Source organism: Eptesicus fuscus, chromosome 20 (genome assembly GCF_027574615.1).
Source record: "Eptesicus fuscus isolate TK198812 chromosome 20, DD_ASM_mEF_20220401, whole genome shotgun sequence".
NCBI classification, from domain to species: Eukaryota; Metazoa; Chordata; class Mammalia; order Chiroptera; family Vespertilionidae; genus Eptesicus; species Eptesicus fuscus.
The window spans coordinates 26,787,629-26,792,307 of NC_072492.1; positions in this window are offsets into that span (position 1 = coordinate 26,787,629).

Here is a 4,679-nt window from a genome sequence, read left to right on the forward strand (position 1 = left end):
CATCGATGAGAGAGAAACATCAATCAGCTGCTTCCTGCACACCCTCTACTGGGGATGTGCCTGCAACCAAGGTACATGCCCTTGACCGGAATCGAACCTGGGACCCTTGAGTCCGAAGACTGACGCTCTATCCACTGAGCCAAACCGGTTACGGCAACAAGAATTCTTATTTGTTTATGACGGCTTCATAATAAAGTCAAGTTGGAGGCAACCTAAACTTTCCTCTTAGGAGACCAAATGAAAAAAACAAATTCCTCTTGATTTTAAGCAAAGCAATTCAACTCTTCTTTTGTTCAGCCCTCAACTTCCAACTTATGCCTGAAAGCCTATATTTTACACTCCGTTTTTTCTCAAAGAGGAATTTGCCATTGCCCTTAAAAATATTTTTTCCAGCTGCTTATAGCTTGTACCACCCACATTGGCTGTTCAGTCCTTCAGTGTTGTTACTCTGGTCAAAGCATTTTTGGTTGTACATAAAAGAAAGCAACTCAGACTACCTCAAGAAGAAGAAGGAAAGAAAAGAATGGTAGCAGGGAGGGTTTGCCTAAAGAGAGAGAGGCAAGGGGGATCAGAGAGAGAGAGAGAAACATCAATCTGTTACTCCACTTAATTTATGCATTCACTGGTTGTTTCTTGTATATGCCCTGACTGGGGATTGAACCCGCAACCTTAGTGTATCAGGATAACACTCTAACCCAGGGGTCCTCAAACTTTTTAAACAGGGGGCCAGTTCACTGTCCCTCAGACCGTTGGAAGGCTGGACTATAGTTTAAAAAAAAAACTATGAACAAATTCCTATGCACACTGCACATATCTTATTTTGCAGTAAAAAAACAAAACGGCAAAAGCACCCGCATGTGGCCCGCAGGCCGTAATTTAAGGACGCCTGCTTGAGCTATCCAGCCAGGACTAGATGGGCTCTTTCATTTAACACAATTCTGAATTTGAGTCCCTAACTTTGGCCCTTACTAGCTGTGAGCCCATAAATAAGTTACTTAACCTCTCTGTACCGCAGCAGCTTCATCTGTAATAAGAGATTGTAAATAACTTATGTAGCACTTACTATGTGGTATAATAAAAATATATATTTGGGGGAACACCTTGTAAAGTATATGATTGTTTAACAACTATGCTATAGACCTGAAATTAATACAAAATAAAATTGAATATACTAGTAAACTATAATTGAATATATATATATATATATATATATATATATATATATATATGTTAACGCTCAACCCCCTGAGGTTCAGCATTGAACCTAGTAAAATATATATCCTAGTAAACTATAATTGAATATATATATATATTCAATTATAGTTTACTAGGATATATATTTTGTCCAGGGTTCTGGCACAAAGCTCCTAAAACCCACAAAATTTCCTGAGTGATACTGTAGTAGTGTCTTCTTATTCATAATGAGCCCTTTTGGACCACATCTAAGTTTATGCTAATGAGATGACTCAGCATGGGGCCCCTAGACAGCTCAAGATGCTGGCTGGCCACCAAAAAGATCAAACAGGTAAGATTAGAGGTAAAATTAGATCAGCCCCAATCATCCCTCAGTTTCCAGAGAATGGGGGAGGGCTGGAGATTGTTCAAGATAAAAACCCTTGAACAGCAAGACCCAGAAGAGCTTCTTGGTTGGTGAATTCGTCCACGTGCAGGAAGGGGGGTGCACCTGAACTCCATGGGGACAGAGGCTCCTGTGTCTGGACCCAGCCCACATACCTCTACATCTGGCTGTTCATTCATTGTCTTTATAATGAACCCATAAAAGTAAGTAAAGTGTTATCCTGAGTTCTGGAAGTCATTCTAGCAAATTACTGAACCTCAGGGGGTTGAGCGTTGACTTATGAACCAGGAAGTCACAATTCAATTCCCTGGTTGGTCAGGGCACATGGCCGGGTTGCGAGCTCCATCCCAGTGTGGGGCATGCAGGAGGCAGCCAATAAATGATTCTCTCTTATCATCAATGTTTCTATCTTTCCCTCTCACTTCCTCTCTGAAATCAATAAACATATATTTTTTAAAAAGAATCTTCAAGTTAGTGAAAAGAAAAATGGAAAAGGAACAGCTGGTGTAGTAAGAGGAATATTGGTAGACTCTGATATCTGGAAGCAACTGAAGAAAGTGTTTCAAGAAGGGAGTGACCAAGTGACTTTACTTGCTGCTGATGGGTCTGATAAGAACAGAGAACTGACCATTGAATTTGTCAGCATAAAAATCATTGTGAACCTTGATAAATGTGGTTTCATTGTTCTGGAAGGGGCACAAGCCTGAGTGTAGTGTGTGTGACAGGGAATAGGAGGTGAGGAAATGGAAACAGTATAGGCAATTTTTTCAAGTTCTGCTGTGAATGGTTAGCAGACACATATTTGATGAAGTCACCGGAGGGGAAGGTAGGGTCAAGATTTTTTTTAAAGATGAGAGTTATATTCCATTAGTGTACTGTTGGGAATGGTCCAATAGAGAGAGAAAATTTGACCATGTGGATGAGTAAGCAGATAATTGCTGGAGTCATGCCTAATAAGCAAGAAAGGAAGGGATCTAGTGTATAAGGGAGGGCCTGGCCTCAGACAGACACATGGTCCATTCATCATATAGAGGAATGAAGGCAAGAGTGTGAGAGCCTGAATATTGGAGGATAATATTTTTGGTGGTGGGAGGATAGGATTTTTTCTTCTGATTTCTATTTTCTCAGTGGGGGAAAAAATAACTTCCTGAAAGTGAGAAAAATAACTTCCTGAAAGTGAGAAACATGATTCTGTCTTAACATAGGTGATGTGTCATTGTGTAACTGGATTTTAACCTTCCTGGGGAGGGATGGAAGGTCAGGCAAGTTTATCTCAAAGTTTGAGGGGAGGGAGTGATGAGTGAGTCATTCACCAAACAGAGGGGCTGAAAGGATGCCTCCTGTGCTTGCCCATAACCCCCTGGGAGCTCAGAGGGCTTGGGCTGCTAGAGCCAGGTGGGGCATGTGTTCTTTGCCTGGGGTTCCTGGACTCTTGGGGGGGTGGGGGGGCGGGGCATGGAAAGGTGTCAGGAAGTTCATGAAACCCAGACGCTGTATGAGGAATTTTGTGTGTGTTTTTGTTTCAATGGTATAAAGTCCTCTGAACCCATCTGCTGGGGTTCCCTCTTCCCTTGTCATAAAACAGGAGCAACTCCCCGGAAGGGACAAACATCTGAGGGATCATAAATGGTGGATAAAAGTCATTAGGTAGAATTATTTATTTATTTATTTTACTGTGCCAAGCTATTGGAAGAGAACAGAGGGCATGTCCTGAAGTGAAAAAAGTCCATCTGAAAGTGAAAACAGCCACACACTTAGGTGAAGGAGAATGATGAAGATCAGACCTGCCCTCTCTGTAGAAAATGCAGGTACCTGGATGCACATGTACCCACGTGCTCTGTATGTGTGTGGGATAACAACTCTTGCATTGTCTGATGGTTTTCATTGGGCATTTCCATAGCACAGAATGGCCACAGGTCATGGCCACTAGGTCTTACATTTCCCTCAGGTTCAGAGAGTGTAGTGCTCAGGGTCCCTCACTACTAAATGGCAATGCTACAGACCAAGTTCAAATATTCTGTTTCTTCTTTTGGTGCTCTATCCTTTAGATCAGGGTTTGTAAATCAGCATTACCTGGATGCTTCCCTACAATGCAGTCTTGGGCTCGGCTCCAGCCCTAGAAACTCTGATTCAGTATGTTTACAGCGGGGCCTGGATAGCTGCACTGTTGGAAGCATCCCAGGTGAATCTGAACACCTTAGACTTTGGAAACAACTACCCTGTATAAAGAGCCGTGTGTGTGTGTGTGTGTGTGTGTGTGTGTGTGTGTGTACAGTGGGCATGTGTCCTCCCACAGGCAGGCCTACCAAACCTGTAAAACATCTTGGATGCCTTTCATTCCTCTTTTAAGACTCTTCTACCCTTTGGCCATCCTTCCTGGTGCCTCATGGTTCTTTCCCTAACCCTCATCATGGTGGCTTAGTCCCTCTTAGGGGGTGGGACATTGTCACAATGGGGAGATGTTTTAGGGAGGGGAGATGTCTTAGCACATAGTATAATGGTTGTGTATTTGCCATGACAGCTCTCTACCACAGAACTCCCACATGTATATTACATGCTTGCATGAACGCTGTACAAATATAATACCCACAAAACTCTCAGGATGGAAAGTAAACACATATAATGAGCGGGTTGGTTTTTAGAGCATCCAATCTTTTCTAGGTAAAAAAATTATGACAGCATTTTAGTGTCAAGTCTTACCACAAGGCATGCTCTTGAAGTGAGGCCTCCAGAAATACCAGTTTGTCATGGAAACGCTGACAGGGCTTCAGTTGAGAGATGCTCACAGGTGCAGCCCGGAATGGCGCAGCCTCCTGTGGCTTATTTACATCCTGGCCCATTGAATGAATTCTCTTTTCCTGTTTTCTGGCCCATGGAAAGTCAGCTGGCCTTCCAGGGACCTGGAGGGCTCTTACCAGGAAGGTGGCTGTGTCTCTCTTGGTGGTGGTCTTCAGACTTCTGAAGCAGGGAATAGAGGGAGGTCTTAGGATAGTTTTTACATCTGGGAGAAGGGCCTGGTGAGTATAGAGAAAGGAAGGAAGGAGGGAGGAAGGAAGGAAGGAAGGAAGGGAAGGAAGAAGGAAGGAAGGGAGAGAGGGAG